Below are 20,385 nucleotides of genomic sequence, written 5' to 3' on the forward strand. Positions count from 1 at the left end.
ACAGTTTGAAAAGGTTTCTTGTTTGGAATATCCTTGGCCAGGCCGTTACTTTGTAAAGTAGGGAAGTCTGGTGGCCCTAGTTGTTCTTTTGAACTGAATTCATAAAATGATTTTAAAACATAGATCTGTCAGCTTTTCTATTCTATCAAAATTAATAATTCACATAAAAGCCACCTATTTAAATGGAGTCTTGGCTGGGTACGGTGGCTCTTGCCTGTAATCCCAGCACTTCAAGAGGCTGAGGCAGGTGGAATACTTGAGTCCATGAGTTCCAGATCAGCCTGGGCAACAGGGAAAAACCTGTTTTCTACAAAGAATACAAAAATTAGCCAGACGTGGGGGTGCACACCTGTAGTCTCAGCTACCAGGGAGGCTGAGGTGGGAGGATCGCTTGAACCTGAGAGTCAGAGGCTGCAGTGAGCCATGATTGTGCCACTGCACTCTAGCCTGGTGACAGAGCCAGACCCTGTCTCTAAATAAATAAACAAACAAATAAATAAATAAATGGAGTTTCATTGTTAGCAACTTGTACAACCTGGACAAATAAACTGAACTATAAATATTGGCATGTTTGAGTGCACAAAGACTTTCAAAAAGAGTTACAATTTCTCTGTAATAACGATCCAGACTATTTAGCTAATAGGCGTCCCTGGAAGACCTTTAAGATCTGTTTGTGAAAGAAAAGGAACCCCGGCAATTCACAAGACAACTCAGAAGCCTGGCAATTCACAAGACAACTCAGAACCCCGGCAATTCACAAGACAACTCAGAACCCCGGCAATTCACAAGACAACTCAGAACCCCGGCAATTCACAAGACAACTCAGAAGCCTGGCAATTCACAAGACAACTCAGCCCCGTTACACCTGCTCCTGGGGCAGGTAAGAAAATCCAGTTTTTAATTTTGCTTTAAACAGTTAAGGAGATAATCAAGTCAGCTTGGGATTGGGTTGTGCTCAAGAAGGCTGCAAAAGGATTACAAAATAGCCTCCCCCTGGCAGAAATGTAAAAAAGCCATTCCGTGATTTTTTTTTTCAGTTCTGCCAAGGATTTATCTTCAGAAGACAAGCAGATGAAGAGACAAAACCTACTGGTGTGGGGACCCAAGCAGGAACCCCCTTCTTGCACCGGCGACTCAAGTGGGAAGAAGGTAGGAAATCCACAGCACAGGGGAAAGAAAGGGAAAAGGAGTTTGGAAACAAGATAAGACAGGCTTCTTTTGAAAAATGGAGAGGACTCTTAGAAAAAAAGAAAATAGAATAAATTTTTATTCACTGATTCCATTTCAGAGCAGCAAATGCTCTTTGAAAGAAAGTCATTGGCTTTAATCAATTGCTTTCTTACAGAGTTCTGTTCATACGTACGTGACAAAATCAGTGGTCATTTAATGACAGACTTAGAATGTGTGCTGAGAATGAAGCCATTGAGATTTCCTTGTCTTTCCTCCTTTCAGTAAAAGTCAGGAAGGGGAGAAAGGGAGGGGGTGAGCTTGGGGCAAGGAGAGCAATAGCTTATAAAAGTCACAACATGTTTTGCATTTGATTTTTTTCCCCCCTGCTGGAGTTTCAAGTGGGTTATCGTAAGGAAAGGAAAAACTGGAAATTAACCAAACATGGTCCAGGCTGGGGATGATGAGTTTAGCAGGGGCTTTAGTGAGACCTCCTAAGCGATTCAGGAGAAAATGAATCTCTCACAGGTTCCCTTCTCATGGGATCACTGACTAAGCTTCTCCAAAGCAGGGTGCAGCAGCAAAATCAGGGTGCAGCATCTTTTAAATGGGCTTAAGACCCACTTCAAAGCTCATCACAGCGAGATGTTGCGAAGACAAAGTTTTAGACTTTTATAGAGTAGAAAATGCTTCCTTTTGAACCAAACAAAAGACAAGATATATGAGATGAGGAAAAAAAGGTTCTGTCTAAAAGCCTGATGTGTGTAAGGAAGACTTTCCTTTCACTGTTGTTTTCCCTTTGGTTGGTAAGAATGTGGTGAGTGAAGTAAAAAGATAAGGAGAGAAGAACCATAATGACCCCCTCGAAGGGTAAAACTCTGTTTATTAAGAGTGAGAACATTCAGCGGCCTGTCACCCTCCCTTTCCTAGGCCACCTTCCCCAGTGCTTGACTCTTCCCTGCCTCGATCCGGGTGGTCCAGGTGAGGCCCTGGCTAGGGGGCTGAGGGTGGGGGAGAGACAGCTCTGGGTCCTTCTGTGCCACTCCTCCCTGTGCTGGTGTTTCAGCAGCAATCGGCCCCCCAGCGATGGCAGCCTGTCCACAGCTCTAGTGACCACAGGCTTGGGAACCCCGTTCCTTCCCCTAGTCTGACTCTTCAGGCCTACAGTGGTGAGGGCTTCCCATTGTGCTCACCTCTGGGTCCCTTGGCCTCTCTGTCTGTATTTTCTTAACTCTGACCACTGCTCTGTAAACAGACCCTTCTTTAAATTCGCCTCAACCCTCTTGAATGGGACTTCCCTTCCATGGGATTCTGACTGATAGAGGGAGGCTAAAAATATCTCACACCTGATAGAGGCTGAGAGAAGCTGAAATTTCAAGTTGCAAAAACCTGGATGCTTGCTACTATACAGAGGAGGGTGAACCATTTATTATTTATACAATTTCAGGCAAATAGGCTATAGAAATTCCAGGTACAAAAGATCTGAAGAGATGACTAAAAACTAACTAGGATTAATTATATTAATCATGGACTTTTAAAACCACAAGAACCACCTGCTGCTAAATTATGAAGTCCAAACAGACTTCAAGAATTGTTCAAAACTAAATAATGTCAACTCTCTAGAATGATTTATTCAGATTTAAGTAGGCCAGACTCACAATTTGGAGCACAGCTCTTTAATACATATAGATTTTAATTTTCTAAATGAGAAACAAAAATTGACTTGTTACCTATTAGAAAATTCATTGCATATTTAAAAAGTAAGAGAACTTAGCTGTCTGCCTGTTCCAAGTCTGAGGTGTAAATGTTTACCTCATCATATATTAAGCATCTATACATTATGCTCAATACTTTTTGCAAAATGTAGCTTAAAGTCACCCCTCAAAAGAATTTTATGCCCTTAAAATAGACAACAATGTAACTTTAGAAAATGTAAATAAGTTTTCCCAGGTTTTTTTGTTTTTCTTTTTTTTTTTTTTTTTAGCTTTGGTTCTATCCTTTTAGGTAGTGGCTGGCATTATGGATTAGTTACTTAATGCAGTTTTGTTGCTTTGGAATTCTGAGTTAAAATGAATTGAGTGTGGAAAGAGAAAGCTGGAGTGAGAGCTAAGATGCTCTCAGAATATTCTAAAAATGACTGTGCTGCAAAGAAGCCTGAGCGAGTGGAAGAAAATAAAAGGAATGGTGGATACGAGTAAAGGAAAAAATGAGGTAGGAACTAAATATTATACACGCACTTGGAGTTAGTATTTATGAATTGTTACTTTCTGACCTTGCCTACTCTTTTGTATCTTCTTTGGGACAGAAAATTCCATAAGGAAGACTTTTCCAGAAAGAGCTTGAATCCAACCTCATAAGGGCTCAGGGTTTGAACAAAGCATCTCCTCCAACACCTTGTGAATAATATGTATATGGTCCTTATAACTTCACAAAGTAAAGTTAAACGAACACGTTCTTTTGTTGCTATTAGACCCCATTGATCGCGCTAGCTGTTGGGTAATTGATATTTTTTCTTTTTTTTTGAGTATTATTATTATTATTATTTCCTATTTATTTAATTTATTGCATTTTAGGTTTTGGAATTGATTTGAGCGCTCCTTTCCAAGCCTCTGGAGAGTTCTGCACTAACAACACTGCCCCCTAGTGTTCACCCGCTTTAGTGCAACGTTACTTTCAACATATACACTGTATCAGTACTTTGCTATAGAGGATGTAAGTTATCTTTCCATAAGTTATTTAGACATTTTATATTATTTAGTTATCCCGATAAGATATTAAAGCATGCTAAACTGGAATGATTTTTTCTCATAAATGAGAAAAAACAAAAGTTCAGATACTATTAAAAAATTCCTGGTTTAATAAACAGAGACAAATTACCTAATATTTTTGAGCACCTATTATGTTAGGTATGTAAGAAATATTGTATTAAAAATGAAATCTGAGCAAGCCTAATTCAAGGCTTAACTTTTACAGTTAGAAACATTTTGAATATATTTATTAATTTGATCTCAAATTTGGGGAAAATAGTAAAGATGGGAGAGTAAAAGGGAGAATTTTTAAATTTTACATATCTAAGGGGTTTCGTATTATGTTTTAATTAAAAATATTTTAAATAAGTCCATTATGATGAGATGTAGAAATTCAACTTGCAGCTTTAGGACAAAGTGAATTTGAAACAAAGGAATTCTACTTGAAATGTGGCTAGTGTGACTGAGGAAGGAGTTTCTAAATTTTCATTTAATTGTAATTAATTTCATTGATTTAAATTTAAAAATTGATACTCAACTGAGTCATTGAAAACTTTTAAATATACTTGTAACAACTTAGGTATCTGAATCTATTTTTTTTTCAAATGTAAATTTTAAGCTATCTATCTAGATTAAATATTTCTAATAAAAATTTAGCATTTGTGGCCAGGTGCGTGGCTCACGCCTGTAATCCCAGCACTTTGGGAGGCCGAGGCGGGCGGATCACGAGGTCAAGAAATCGAGACCATCCTGGCCAACATGGTGAAACCCCGTCTCTACTAAAAATACAAAAAAAAATAAATAAATAAATTTAGCATTTGATACTATAAGTGAAAAATGTAAACCACATTTCAAATGTTTAGTACAAAGCCAAAAGAATGTAATATTTCTCATTAATAATTGCTATATTTAGTACATGTTGAAATTGATATTTAGATATGTCAAAATGTATTATTAAAATTAATTTTATTGGTTAAAAAAATAAAGGCTTTCTAACAGCATAGAAATCATAACTATGTATTCATCTATCTGAAAAAACTGAGATAATCAAGTTTTTACATTATTAAAAATTGAAAATATATCAGTGTTTTCCATAATGCAGTGCAAACACCACTGGTGATAAATCAGGCAATGCAAAGATATAGGCTTTTTATTGTTATGCATTATTTGAGCAATAGTGAAAATGAAACTGAGATATCAAATCTATGATTTCACAGATATTGATATTTATGACTACCTTACATATTAATTACAGTGCTCATGTTCATAAATTTTTCGTAACTTTGACTCCACCATTAAAATGGATTAGAAATGTAAGTTGCAGAGTTTTGTAAAGCCTGGTATTTGCTGTTTCTATCCTTCTGGTGTCATTTAACATGTTCCTCTGTCCAGCGTATTTCCTATAAGTTGTAGTTAGGATTAAGAACAGCACCATACAATAGAAATATGAGCCACAAATATAATTTTAGATTTTATAATACACATTTTTAAAAAGTAAAAATAATTAAAATTAATACTGATAATATAATTTTATTTAACCAATGTGTCAGAAACATTATATATGTTGTCAATATTAAAAATTATTGAGATAGTTTACATCCTTTTCTCATATTAAGTTTTGCTATCTGGTGTGTATTTTACATGTACAGAGCATCTCAATTTGCCCTATCCACATTTCAAATGCTCAGTAGCCACATGGGACTAGTACTGAATACAGTAGACCCAGGGACATCATCAGATTGAAATTCAATTTTTGGCAAAAATACCTCATAGGTGGTGGTGTGTACCTCCATACAGAAGCACATGTCTGGTGGCCTTTTTGTGAGGTTGGTAGTCATTGATTACCATTGTTTACACCCAATAATTCACTAAAGGTTGCAAAACAGTGATACTACAATTTTAAAATTCTTTCTTCATTTATTAGATGGAATACTTCTATCAAGAGAAACATCTCATCAACTACTTGGTTACTTGGAATAATATGCATAGGGAAGTTAGAATAAATGTTTGATCTCTTCATTTTATTTGCTAGTTTTAAAATAATGATTTTGGTTTCCTTGCATTTTCCAAGGATGATCAATAGCATTTTATTTTGACAATATGATTAGGAATTCATGACTTTTAATATTTGATATGTTTCAATTCATTGCAGTTATTACATTTACTATTGTTCAAATTTTCCCATCTTTGGACAGAGAACCTCTTTTAACTTAATAGCAGAGTTCTGATATCACCAAAGCAGTTTATGATATTCCACGTCCATCTTGTACACTTCCTTCCACAGACCTGTAATCAGCTCTTTCTTCAGGGAACCTTTGATTCCTTTTAGTGGAAAATGGTATGTAGAGAACATTATCTGTGTGTGAAGGGTTGAGCATGTTCTAAGTCTTTTCAGAGAACAATGCTAGAAAACACGGATTTATAAAATAATATTCATCATGAATTCATGATAATATTTCCTATTCAAATTCAAGTGGAGGATTTTTTTACCGTCTCCTTTTCCCATGCCAAATTTCAAATTTTATTGACATGAATATAATTATTCATTTACTGTATTCATAATACACACACGCAACAGTCTCAAATAAATATCAGACTACCACCAGCAAAATGATTACAAAAATCAGTTTAAGACACTTTGCAGTTGTTTTTGTCCTTATGATAACATTCTGCTAACACAGTTAAATTACTGTTTGAAAGTCACTTAGAATAGTCCCTTTGGTGCTGTTCTGCCACCTACTGGATAGACGGGCTCAACTGTCTTATTTTACTTTTGATGTTTAGGAATCACTTTATTTTAAATTTAATTTCACTTTATTATATTGCAAAGATGCACATGACTCTAAAGCCAAATTGACAAAACAAGCCTAGTTTTTCTCCTTGTCTCCTCAACCTTATTTCCTTCCACTACCTTGAAATATTTTATGTGTAAATGCTGTAATTTATATGTCCATTAGTATATTAAGCTATAATTATACAAAATTGATATATATTTGTATATTTCTTTATCTCCACTCTCCTCTATTAGATAATTGGTAGCATACCGTAAAGACTTTTCTCTACCTGAAAGAAACATATATATTATTATTAAAAGTCTATATTTATATAGTACCCTGGAGTGTTGAATTTTGCTTTGTTAGGTGATCTGGAAATCTTTTTAAAAACTAAATTTAATTGGTAAATTTATTTTTAGGATCCAAATGCTTGGCATCACTTTTGTCACATTTGTTACATGTATTTCCATCCATACAAGCATGCAAACATATTCATATCTCTATACCGGTGACTGCCTCTATCGTTACTGCCTTATGTTTCTACTCTTTTCCGATGTGGTCTGTATCAAGGCTGCTCCCTGAGCTGTTTGCTACCAAGCTATGATGGCTTGTAAATAGAAAGTAACAAAACAACAACAACCAAACACATTTAGAAATATTTAAAATAATTTGATATTGCCACTAGAATCAAGCATATTTTGTATTTCACAAGAGTCGCTTACAAATTATTGGGGGGAAAAAGTGGTCCTTCACTACAGAGTCTGAGAAGCACTTGTCTACATTATTTGCTCACGTGCATGTGTTCTCTCTCCTATCTTTTTGTTTTGTGTGTGTTTGAGACAGGGTCTCAATCTGTCATCTAGGCTAAAGTGCAGTAGTGCCATCATAGCTCATTGCAACCTGAAACTTCTGGGCTCAAGGGATTGTCCTGCCCCAGGATCCCAAACAGCTGAGCCTACAGGCACATGCTGCTGTGCCTGGCTAATTTTTTAAATTTTTTGGTAGGGAATAGCGTTCTCACTTTGCTGCCCAGGCTTGTCTTGAACTCCTGAGCTCAAACAATCCTCTCACCTCAGCCTCCCAAACAACTGGGATTATAAGTGTGGGCCACTGCACCCAGCCTCTTTTTGTATTTAGAAATGTTGGTACTATTTTGTTCTGATTATATAATCTATAATTTTATTAACATCTCTAAATAATACTTTTAATCCCATTTTTACTTTTTTTTTTTCCGCTATCCTACTATGACTAAAATTGAAATTAGCTAATAACCTCTTCTTTACCTTCTCCCCTGTTCCCCGGCATCTGTTTTCAACAGATATGTTTTTATTCTCCAATGATGTCCTTGAGGCAGTCACAGAACTTATTCCACTGTTTATATTGTCTTTCCAATGTATGCTCCCTCCCTCATTTTTTGACAGTTAATTGTATATAGAGCAAATGGCCATCCCATTTTATACTCTCTCCTTTATAAACTACAGGCACTATGAGTTATCCAAAAAAATGTATACTTAATGCTCACTGCCAGTCTATTGTTACCTCTTTAGTCATATTGGTTTCCTGAGGCTTGGTCTCCATAAATTTCCCAGAAAAGGCTCACAGGAACATTAATTCCTGAATTCTTGTGTGTTTATTAAGAATTGTGACCATGGTATTTAAAGATCAATGTTTCTGGGTATAAAATCTTCAGCTCACATCTGCTTTCTTTAATGTTTCTTAAATATTTTACACCATTGTCTTCTGGCATAAAGCATTGCTGTCAAAAAGTCTGATGACAATCTGATTTTCTTTCTCTTATAAGGGATACTGACCTTTTAACTAGTGCCAAAGAGGCTTTTTTCTTTTTTAAAGTTCAGTAGTTTTACCAGACTATGTTTATATGTAGGCCATTCTGGGTCAATTTCACCAAGTATGTCCTTTCAAATGTTGGACAAGTATTATGTCAGAACAGTAGTCTTTGAACTATAATTGATAACATTTGTTCTTTCATTGCATTGATTTTCTTTTTTGGGAACTTCTATTATATGTTCCTTGGTTCTCCTATTCCTATTGTCTATGCCTTTTTTGTATATATGTTTTAAATCTTTTTATTTTAAAGTTATTCATTCTTTCCTTTTCTATTTTTCTTAAGAAACTTTCTGTGGTGTTCATTCACTATTTTGTTTCTTCTAGTCTAGCCTAAAACTCTGAAATAAGTTTTCCCTCCAATTCTAATATTTTTCTATTTTTATAAACTCCTTTTCAAGTCTTTGTTTTTTCAAATCTGCTTCTTTCTGAGTTTTTAAAATTCTGGGTTATGCTGTCCTTTCAAAGCGGCTATCTTTTTTTTCCAGATTGATGTAAAATATTAGGTTGGAATTTTCTTCTGTTTTGTTTGCACATCTTTCTGGCATGCTTTTATTGTCTGCAGAGACATTACATTCCTCAATTCATTTTTCTTTATCATAAATTCGACAGCCATTTTTCTTTATTGATGTTTAAGTGAGATGAGTTTTCTTGGACTCTTAGAAGAGAAGAATGAACTAGGAGAGCTTCCTAGCCCTAGAGATTTAGAGCTGCCTTTTCTGTTATTTCTGGATGTGTTACAAATATGTATCTTTTATCTGTTGGCTCTTTGCTCCTCCCTCCACTTGTACCTGCATCTTCTTTCTTTTGCCTCCTTTGCTCCTATTGTCTTTCTCCTGCTTAATTTGGATTCTATTCCAGTAGTTTCTCCTCAGTGAGGGTTTTTGGCTATTACGGGTCGCTTTAGGGTCCATGGGGCCCAGGCTGTCCAGCACAAGCTAGTTCACCCACAAGTTGGAGGCAGCAGCACTGTAGGTGTTTCGGCTGCCCTTCCCTGAGTGGTCCACCAAGCTTTGTGGAGAAACTGTTTTCGTTTCTCTGCTTCTTGGGGCCATCAGAAGGCCCTTTCTCCTCTTTTTATTTCCTCTGACATGTTGAGGACACCATGCAGGTCTTAATCTCACCAGTAGTTTATTCCAACCCACACGTATTTGGAAGTTTATAGGGATGTGTTTTCCCGCTGCCTCACTGCAGATCTTTGTCTGTGGGGTTTGCTTGTGTTATCTTAGTTGCTCTGTTTCCATGGGGTGATTTGGGGAGGTGGAAAAATTATGCCACCTCGCCAACACTTTCCTAATTACTTTAAGCAACCAAACTTTTCGTCTACGTCTGCTGTACTTTGTTAGTAAGCATCTACCTGCCCGTCTATGTTAACAGGTTTTCTGATGCAACTACACAGTTGACCTTTGAATAACACAGTTACTGCACAGATCCACTTATAAGTGGATTTTCTTATGCCTCTTACCCACTGCCCCACCCTGCCACCACAAGACCAGATCCATCTCTTCTTCCTTCTCAGCCTACTCAAAGTGAGGATACGGATAAAGACCTTTATGATGATCCACTCCACTTCCACCTAATGAAATATTTTTTCTCTTCCTTATGATTTTAATAGTAACACATTTTTTTCTCTAGCTTACTTTATGATAAGAATATAATGCAATATAAATTACATATAACATACAACATATGTGTTCAACAACAATGTTATCGGTAAGGTTTCCAGTCAATAGTAGATTATTAGTAGTTAAGTTTCTGGAGAGTCAAAAATTAAACACAGAATTATGACTCTGTGGGGTTGGTTCCCCTAATCCCCCACATTGTTTAATCAGCATGGTCATATTGATGTCCATGCATGTTAATACCTGAGCTCTCAGTAGGAGACTATGTCCATAGTTCAGGGATCTATTGATGTCTTGCTATACTGTCAGGTCTCTCTCTCTCTCTCCTTAACCCAGTCTGTGAGGACTCTCTGCATGTCTCTTTGTTGCCATTGTCTTGAGTGTTCTGGATGCTGACACAAGGCCAGCTGAATGTGGATTGTCCATCTGAAGTGCTCCTGTGTGATTACTAGACCACAGGGCAGTCACAAACATCTCTCCTTCCTTCCCTTCCCCAACAGGCTTTGAGCCCTGATTCTTCATTAGGGTGGAAGAGGATAAGGCTTAGAAAACCATGACCCCAGTGGGAACATATTCAAGTGATGGGGGAATATACTGGGAGGAAACAGTAGTTTGATAACAGCTTCCCAGTTGGTTTAATAGACCTCTCCAGGGCTGTAGTTGGATTCTCTGCTCTTGGTAGAGAGGGAGAGGGTGCCATGGAATGGCCATGGATCCAGATCAGCTGGGCATCCTCAGACACAGGACTGGGAAGTGACTGACTGAGATTTAAGGGATAGAAGAAAAGAGAGAAAAGAAGGCAGGAGCTCAAGGATGTAATTTCTTTTTGGACCATCTTCTTTTTCAGGGGCTTAACGTCTTTTTTTTTTTTTTGAAAGGTAACAGATTTATCTTGAAGGTATTTATAGTGATTCCTGCTTAATGTCCAGCTAAGAAATTCTTTCAACTCTAAACAGAAAACAAAGCATTTCATTTTACAGGTAGAGATAAAAGGTATTGAACAGGAAAATTTGAAAGAGGTGGGGTGAAAGTGTCTCCATCAAAGAAAAATTGATGACATCATATCTGTGGCTGATTTAACAGAGGGAGAGAACACAGGAAGGCAGAGGGGCTGCGGAGGGGCTGTAAGAGACAGGAGGAAAATTTCCCAGGGGAAAATGGGAGCAGCAAGCAGATGCTGGAAATGGCCATAAACTGCTAATTTCCTAAGTTTATTTATCCTCATTTGTACACAGGAAAACAAAGGCACAGTGTGGGTATATTAACAGTCCATATGAATGCCAGGACTGGTACGGCCTCAGGATCTAAGGAAGGAAAATGGTCAGGTACTTGGTAAGATGATTTGAAGGCAGACAAGTGTCAAAGAACTGATGGTCTGACTTGAGTCCTGGTGTATGAGAGCATAGCAGACTATAATATTCAGCATAATTTCTGAGAAATCCACAGAAACTACAGTGTCCAGGCATATTAGTAACTGAGGGTCATATAATTAAACAAATAATTCTTGTAGATGGTTCATTTGTAAGTTAGTGAACATTTCCTTTATAAGCAAGGATGTTGTCATTTTGACTTCAGAGAAATAGACAACTTTATATTTCTGAGGCACTTATGTTTTCTCTATTGTGGATGCTGTATCTTCCCTTGCTAATGAAGGATCATAGGAATTGAGGTAATGAAACACAGTTCTCCTCTCTATGGTATTAATATTTTTCCCAATGATTGCTTTTCTTCTCCTGTTTTCTAGATATAACAGAGCGCATGGTGTAAGTACCGAATAGCTAGGGGAACAGTACCCCCGAGGTCCTCTGCTTTTGCCTGCTCTCCCGGGAAGTCCCTTCTTCCCTGCTTCCCTTCCGAATTGACCTGTTGTTCTTCACCTGGATGTTAACACTATTTGGCTCCTTTCCCCAGACAAGGTTAGTCTTCCATTTTTAGCCCTGAAATACACATGAATTAGACTACTGGAATATTCACTGATCAATAATGTGAAAAAACAAAAGAGAGAAACCTATGAGTCAGAAGCCGAAAACTAGTGAGTCACCAAAAAGAGGGCGTCTCTATTCTATTAATTTCAACTGCACAGTTTATGATAACCAGCGTGTGAGAGATTCAGCCTTCATCCAAATAACGTATGTGAAGCCACACAGAAATTCAAGCTGTAGACAACATGGCACATTTAAGAGGTTACGATGTCAGTGTTGAGCATTGATTGCTGATAAATTATTGTGCATTGACCTCTTCAGCTTGGGCATTTCTTTCCGTATTATGGTTCCATAAAAACTCAGTTTGGGCCCATAATTGCCTCAGAGGGAAAGAGGGGTGTGTGTGTGTGTGTGTGTGTGTGTGTGTGTGTTAGGTAGAATGTGCTGGATTCGGGAGGCATAGTGGGATGCTGGCATTTTACTTTGAAATTTAGATGTACATGCCCAATAACTTGAGCCTTTTATATTTTAATTTAGGATATCTGAGCTCCATTCTTCCCTGACTGCTTCCAACCATGACTTACTGTTCTTAGCGCCGCTGTCATTCAATCAGGAATTCTCTGGAGCAGTCCCTCTAGTAACATTCAGTGGATCCCAGAATAGATTTAGCCTGTTGGGAGCATAATGCATGTTTTAGTCTCCTGGTCACATACAAATGAAATAGGAGGGGTGACAAATACAGAAATTTAGGAGCCCTATGACTCGACATCAGACAGACTTCTCAGATGTTTGGATCTCTATTATTATGTCTGATTACTTAAACCTAAAAAGTCTAAGACTGAATTCAGGTTTTTTCTCTAAATAGTTTTCCTTCTGAAATTTCATTGTTGTGTTTTGGTGATACTCTATGCTCCAGCTGCCAAGTTTTCCAGATTTTTAAAATATATTTACTCAGTTCAATTATTTATTCAACAAGTACCTGTCCAGTTGGCATCTTGTGTGAGTCACATACTGGGCACTCTGGGATGGAGAGATAGGTCAGTGCCCACCCTCGGGAGTTCACAATGCGGCAGGTCTCTTTCTGCATCCTCTCCCTCCTGTCTCTGCTGTCTTTAGTTTCTTCCTTCCCACCCCCATTGCAGCTGCTCTGATAAGTGGCCTTCTCCATCACACCTGGCCCACAGCAATCAAGCGCTCCACGGCCTCAGAGAGCCTAAAAGCTGCAGCTTCAAAATACAGTTTCCACTAACCTCTTTCGGCAGTTCTCAACCTTGGTTCTGCATCAAATGCATTGCTACCTTTTTTTTTTTTTTTTTTTTTTTTTTTTTTTATATGTGTGTGTTTTTGACATGGATGCCCAGGAACCCTCCTATAGAGGGCTTGGATCATATGTAATCTTGAAATGGTGCCTTCCTTGGGCTTCCAAAAAAGGGACAATTGTTCATTTGTTTGTATGTTTAGTTCTTTGTACTTCACTTTTACTGATTAATTGGTATTCCTGTGCCACTCTGTCCCTTCCACTAGACCATGACAGTCCTGCTACCCTACTCAGCTTTCTGTAAGTATTAGTTCCTTTTACCCCATCTTTAATGCCTAATGACAGACAGTAAGTTCTTGCTACATCTTGGTTTTATCAAGTATTCTTCTCTTGCCATTTTGGTTACAGAGAAAATAGCAACTATGGGAGACTAACAAAGCCCCTGCATCCTGTTTGTCTTCTAGGGCCAGGGCAGGGCTAAATTGTGTTTGAAAGAACAGAAAATGAGTTGTTACAATTTTCTCTTCCAGAATGTCCAAGAAGCACTTGAAATTCCAGCATTCTCTTCTCTCCATGGGAAGCACCATTTCCTTTCTCATTTCTTTATTCATACTCTCTTTTCCTTGTCCCCAAGAAAGCTACCACCCTATTCTCACCAACCAGGATAAAGCTATTTGTTTCTTGATAAGAACAGAGGTAACTCTAAGAGTGCTGCTCCAGCTGTGGAGCTTCACCTGGATGAATTTTTGCAGTTACAGTTGGAGGAGTGGTAATCATAGTTATCACAAGCAGCCTAGCTCATCAAGCCTTTTGAGTTACGTGTCCCTGGAAAAATTAGTACTCCTGTTCCCCACTCCACCCCTGGGCTTTTTTTTTTTTTTTTTTTTTTTTTGAGGCAGGGTCTTGCTCTGTTGCCCAGGCTGGAGTACAGTGGCGCGATCACGGCTCACTGCTTCCTTGACTCCCAGTGTTCAAGTGGTCCTCCTACCTCATCCTCTCAAATAGCTGAGACTACAGGGACCTACCACGATGCCTGGCTAATTTTTAAAATTTTTCTGTAGATACAGGTTCTCACTCTGTTCCCCAGGCTGATCTTGGCCTCCTGAAGTTCTGGGATGACGGGTGCGAGCCACTGCACCCAGACACTTCATAGAACAATGCAGTGTTCTATGAAGTGCAATGTTTAGCTAAATAAGAAACACACAGTAATTGTATATAAAGAGGGCTGTGGTGAGGAGTGAATGGGATAGCGCAGGTTAAGGCTATCAATATAGCACCTGGCCCATGCTAAGCACTCAATACAAGAATAATCACGGTAACTCGTATTATCTTCATCACAGTCAGATAGACATTGCGAAAAGAGTCCCTGGGAATAATGATGGGCTTTGGAGGTGAGACGGAGCCCAGGGCAGAGGCACGGCTTCTTGCTCCTGGGGCAGCTCCAGGCAGTGCTGACCGGAAGGGTTGAACGGTCAAGGACTGAAGAGTGGCTGAAGAGTGAATGACCCTGAAAGGAGCATTTGGGTTCCAATCCTTACATTTCCCCTTGTGCTGTTTTGCTACTTCCTTAAAAATCATTTCGTTGCTGGTCAGGTGCGGTGGCTCATGCCGGTAATCCTAGCACTTTGGGAGACCGAGGAGGGCTGATCACCTAAGGTCAGGAGTTCAAGACCAGCCTGGCCAACATGGTGAGACCCTGTCCCTACAACAAATTACAAAAATTAGCTGGGCGTGGTGGCAGGCACCTGTAATCCCAGCTACTCAGGAGGCTGAGGCAGGAGAATCACTTGCACCTGGGAGGTGGAAGTTGCGATGAGCCAAGATTGTGCCACTGCGCTCCAGCCGGAGTGACAGAGCAAGACTCCGTCTGAAAAAAAAAAAAAAAAACCATTTCATTGTTGTGAGGCATCAGAATAAAACCCTAAAGTTTTCTTAAAAGGAAAAATGTGTGTGTGTATTGGTTTGCTATTCGGTCATGCCATGGTGACTCATCTCAAGGATTTATAAATACTTATTATGCAAACCCTATGGATCCTAGTCAGCATTCACTCAGGAACTCAACCTGTCAATGTTTTTAGGCTGAGTTTGCTTCCTGTTATTTTGCGTGTAAGAGTGGTTCCCCTTTTTGCTGCTTCTTTTTCTGTCAATGGCAAGCTAAAAATCCACATTTGGAAAATATGACTACTCATTTGCTGAATTATCACATTTTTAAAAATTGGAATCCATCACTAATAAACCCTGCTGGGCTTTTTCCTCTGTCTGGACTCCCCACCCACTGGGATTTTTCCACAGAATTTTATACATACAGTAGCCCCCCTCTTATCCATGGGAGATACATTCCAAGATCCCAAGTGGATGCCTGATGACCCAAACAGAGACAAACCCTGTATGTAAACATATAAATACACACACACACACACACACACACACACACACACGCACACACACATCCCAAGTAACAACAAAGTTATTATGTCCAGCTCTTCCTTAAAATAAATATCAACTTGTCATCTCTTTGTAAAATTGTACACCTAGTTATATTTTTTCAGGTATAGTTAAACAAAAAATACCTATTTTCACAAGGTATTTGTATGCCATTTAGTTACTATCTTTGAATCCAAGCAGGAAGACTTAGCAAAGGCCCTGTACAGAAAGCTGTCATGTCTTGTATCAGGCTACAATTTATTTTTAAAGTCAAATTTCTCAAAGACAGGCATAGCAGGTGGATACAAATGACCTCTGAAGATATATCACATCTGTCCAAGAATGAAAATCATTTTTCATGCCCAGAAATTTTGAACTTTCCAAATTACTCTGTGAAAGTGTTTTACTCTCATGCAATGAAAGGCAGAAAAACCAAAACCAGTGATGGGGAAAAAATAACAGTTCCTTCCTATACAATTACCACCACACGCTTTTGATTCAGGTCGTTCAGTGCTCATTATATTGCTTTTTTGGATTCTTCCTTCCTTTTCTGACTTTTGAGCCAATGCACACAATGGGAACTGGATTATTCAAAGGCAGAAGAAGAAGAAATGCTGATGAAGCCTTGCTACAGGACGTGGGAAGGGAGTGACAGCCACTGAGTCTCTTTAGACTCCACTGCCGCTCCAGACTCCTCTTGACTTCTGACCCTGCCTGTGAATGAGTGGCTGTGGATCATCAGGTCACTGCTTTCCTTTCTGGCATCACTAATCTTGTATGAACAGCATTAACCACAGAAAGCATTCATTGAGATCCACGCTGCCTACTGTATTGCAGCTGATACTGGGACAACCACCACAGCAGCAGCAAACATTGCCTCGCTGTTACATATCTGTTTATTCAATCACTCCTCACTCACTCAGTCAGCAATATTGTTGAATGTGTCTGGTACTACTCTCCTAGATATTGGGGATAGGAGCAAGAAGGTGGGGTGCTTTCCCTCAGTTAACTTACAGTCTCCTGGGGGACATATATTATAACATGCCCTTGGTGGGATAGGGTTCTCTTCCTCCTTTGTCCCTTTATTTCCTTCCTCTCCTCATTCCATTGCAAGTGGAAAATTCCAGCCTAATAACAAATGGAAGTTATGCCATGTGTGGGATTCATGTTCCCATGGCAGAGGTGGGTTTGTTTAGGAGTTATTTCAAGTTGAAGAATGACAGCGTCCACTACCCTCCCAGGAAGAGGAACCTTTAGGGAATGAGTCTCCTCACTGGACCACGAGGAACAGCAGGAGGATGGAGCTGGATCATGCATGGACAGGGAGGGAGAAGAGAAGAGAAGAGCTCCAAGGGTTAGAAGGATTCTTGGACTCCCATATCTGGCTGACTTTCTAAAGACTGAAGATATAAAAAGGGCAAGCAATGATGTGCACTACTTGCAAGATCATGCGAGTTCTGTTCTAGAGCTTGAGCACTTCTATGATCCACCAGGAGCACATTGTGTTGTTTTCTTGTAACAGGCTCTACCTACCACAGGACATGATGCAGGGTTACACACGATTTCTCGAAACATCCTATTGGAGTGAAAGTTTGTAAACAGCTGATTCTTAATCTGATTTTACTTTGATTGCCACATAGTTTAGCGTAGTGTTTGCTTAAGAAGCTGACGAAGAAAAATCAAAGTAAAATCAGATTAAGAATCATCAGGGTTTCTGGGTGCAATGGCTCATACCTGTAATCTCAGCTCTTTAGGAGGCTGCGACGGGAGGAGTGCTTGAGGCTCTGAGTTTGAGACCAGTCTGAACAACATGGCAAGACCCTGTCTCTCCAAAAAAATTAAAAAAAATAGCTGGGTGTGGTGGCAGAGGCCTATGGTCCCAGCTGCTTGGGAGGGTGAGGTTGGGGGGATGCTTGAGCCTCAGAGGCCAAGGCTGCAGTGAGCCATGATCGCATCACTGAACTCCAGCCTGAGTGACAGTGAGATTCTGTATAAAAATAGATAAATAAAATTTAAGAAGATAAAGAATCATTAGGGCACTTATGGTAGTTGTCAGAAGGCAAACCATTCTACATTGGATTCGGTTTAGCTGCTGACAATACAAAACGCAAACTAACAGTGGCCTAAACACAGACAGGCAACCCTCCGGAAAAGCTGCCCAGAGCTGGGCAATTAGGTGCTGGTATTTTGGTTCTTTGCTATCCACGGGCCTAGCTGCCTACTCTCCTTATGCTCTTCCTTTCTAGATCTAGCCACCAAATTTAAAGTCGTCTCATGTTCCAAGACAGCTGCTGGCGGGCCAGCCTTCAAGCACAAGGCCAAAAGAAGAAGGAACGAGGCATTTGAGGCAACAAAAAGCACAGGAATCATACAATTGTGTGGAATGTACATATTTTTTGCTTCCAACTTTATTTATTAAATTTTCAATGCTATCTGTCCTTTCAGGGGTTGGTCCTTAGCTCCTCTATTCTTCTCATAAGAATGGAGGTGGGGATGCTACTACTTCGAGATCCACACCTTTCTCTAGTCCTTTTATTTTCATTAATGAATTAGCTTATTCATCAAATGTCTACTGAGCACCTATTTATCATAGGCCCTCGGCTAGTCATCGGAACCACAAGGATGAAAAAAAAATCCTGCTGGCCCCGCACAATGGCTTATACCTGTAATCCCAGCACTTTGGGAGGCCAAGGCGGGTGGATCACCTGAGGTCAGGAATTCGAGACAAGCCTGACCAACATGGTAAAACCCCGTCTCTACCAAAAATACAAAAATTAGCCAGGTGTGGTGGCACGTGCCTGTAATCCCAGCTACTTGGGAGGCTGAGGCAGGAGAATTGCTGGAATCCAGGAGGTGGAAGCTGCAGTGAGCCAAGATCATGCCACTACACATCAGCCTGGGTGACAGAGTGAGACTCCGTCCCCCACCCCCCAAAAAAATCCCTGCCATCAGACACTCTCTGTCTAGTTGTAAAGAAGTTGTGAGCACAGTGGCCCCACTTTAATAAGTGTCACCAGAGGGGAGAGGGCACGGGAGAGAAAAGGCTCAAAGGGAGTGCAGCCAGGCTTTTCTGAAGTGTGAGAAGCCTTCCCAGAAGACTTGATGTAGGTAGAAGACTGTTTAGAAACTCTTGATTGTCAAGGGGATGTACGTATTTCAGACAGAGAAATAGTACCTACGGGGCAGCAATAAATGAAATAGCCAATAGTCTGGGATGAATGGAGTATAGAATGTGGTGGTGGAGAGGATGCTGCTAACAGACCTCTGGGCCGGGCATGGTGGCTCAATGCCTATAATCCCAGCACTTTGGGAGACAGAGCTGGGAGCATTGCTTGATCTCAGGAGTTCGAGACCAGCCTGGTCAACATAGTGAGACCTTGTCTCTACCAAAAAATAAAAATAAAAAAATTAGCTGGACATGATGATGCACACCTGTAGTCCCAGCTACTAGGGAGGCGGAGGAAGGAAGTTCCTTTCGGCCTAGGGGGTCAAGCCTGCAGTGAGCCATGATCACACCACTGAACTCCAGCCTGGGTGAGTTCAGTGGTGTGATTATGACCCTGTCTCAAACAACAACAGCAATAAAACAAATTAGAAAAAAGAAAACAAACAAAAACCCCAATCCTCTAACTTCTCAGAAAAAATAACAGCCATGAGCATAAGCACCCAAAGTCATGATGCATCCCCAAATATGACATCTGTATCCACCTTTATTTATTACTGTGGCATCTCAAGTCTTCACACCTGGGAGCACAGGTGACTCTGTAATATCCTTGGGCATCTATCTCTCCCTTCCATCCCTCACCATCTCAGTTCAAGCCTGATCCCTTTCCACCTGGTGATTACCAAAGCCTCCTAACTGCTTCCAGCCTCAGCTCCATTCCCACCTCTCCTGGCCTCTTCAGTATCCTCCCCCCACCCAAGGGAGTGAATGTTCTGAAATGCACATCTGCTTGTTATAGCCTGTCTACACAGAGCACACAATTTAGTGGATTCCCCTGGCCCCAAGGCAAAGTTCAGACTCCTCAGAGCAGCATTGATGGTTCTGACTGACACCTCCGCCCACCTGCCAGCCCCCACTCTGTCACTTCCACACAAAGAATTCCCCAGCCACTGCAAAAACACCTGCCACTGTCTAACTGAACCACAGCCTCAGAACAGCACCAGGGAGAGTTTCAAGGGCCAGGCCTGGGCATGAGACAGATTGTTTTCAGGTTCCACTGGCTATCCCAAGCTGCAAAGGGGGCTGGGAAATGCAGTCTGGCTGTGGCACAAGAGCAAGAGAAAGCTGGTCTTGCTGAGCACAGCCTGTCTGCTGTGGGTCCTTTGAACTGGTCTGTGTATTTGACATTTGTCTTTTTCTTTTGATTCTATAAATTTTCTTTGACTATCTTGCTGGCAGATTGCTCCTGTTCTTTTCTTTCTTTCCTTTTTTTTTTTTTTTTTGAAACAGGTTCTCATTCTGTCACCCAGGCTGGTATGCAGTGGCACCATCATGGTTCACTGCAGTCTCCACCTCAGGGGCTCAAGAGATCCTCCTGCCTCAGCCACCGGAACTGGGACTACAGGCATGTACCACCATGGCCAGCTAATCAAAAATAATTTATTTTATAGAGATGGGGGTTT

At 40.0% G+C, this 20,385-nt stretch overlaps 1 protein-coding gene across 5 annotated transcripts in view; it reads right to left on the reverse strand.

The window, feature by feature from the left end:
- Positions 1–20,385, reverse strand: part of DLGAP1 (DLG associated protein 1) — a 979,377-nt gene that overhangs the window by 497,159 nt on the left and 461,833 nt on the right. For 4 of the 5 annotated variants that reach the window (XM_032293472.1, XM_032293474.1, XM_032293470.1 and 1 more), the window contains exon 4: positions 12,662–12,747. The gene's annotated coding sequence lies outside the window, so the exon portion shown is untranslated. Of the gene's footprint in view, positions 1–12,661; positions 12,791–20,385 lie in introns of those variants that run through there. The other variant, XM_032293473.1, reaches the window with a different exon arrangement.

This window comes from Sapajus apella, unplaced genomic scaffold (assembly GCF_009761245.1).
Source record: "Sapajus apella isolate SASKATOON/1434 unplaced genomic scaffold, GSC_monkey_1.0 scaffold29, whole genome shotgun sequence".
In the NCBI taxonomy this organism is placed as follows: domain Eukaryota; kingdom Metazoa; phylum Chordata; class Mammalia; order Primates; family Cebidae; genus Sapajus; species Sapajus apella.